This window comes from Dipodomys ordii, unplaced genomic scaffold, assembly GCF_000151885.1.
Source record: "Dipodomys ordii isolate 6190 unplaced genomic scaffold, Dord_2.0 Scaffold112, whole genome shotgun sequence".
Classification (NCBI taxonomy): domain Eukaryota; kingdom Metazoa; phylum Chordata; class Mammalia; order Rodentia; family Heteromyidae; genus Dipodomys; species Dipodomys ordii.
Window position 1 is genome coordinate 899,288 of NW_012267328.1, and position 298 is coordinate 899,585.

The 298-nt window shown below is 59.4% G+C and overlaps 1 protein-coding gene across 1 annotated transcript in view; it reads right to left on the bottom strand.

Moving 5' to 3' along the window:
- Gabrp (gamma-aminobutyric acid (GABA) A receptor, pi) overlaps positions 1-298 on the bottom strand; it is a 22,632-nt gene that overhangs the window by 19,766 nt on the left and 2,568 nt on the right. The window lies entirely within an intron of this gene.

Genomic DNA, 298 nt, shown 5'->3' on the forward strand with positions numbered 1-298 from the left:
CACACAGGGAGGTGTTCACACACAGGGAGGTGTTCACACACAGGGAGGTGTTCACACAGGGAGGTGCTCACACACAGGGAGGTGTTCACACACAGGGAGGTGCTCACACAGGGGGGTGCTCACACAGGGATGTGCTCACACAGGGATGTGCTCACACAGGGAGGTGTTCACACAGGGAAGTGCTCACACAGGGAGGTGCTCACACAGGGGGGTGCTCACACAGGGAGGTGCTCACACAGGGAGGTGTTCACACAGGGAGGTGTTCACACACAGGGAGGTGCTCACACACAGGGAGGTG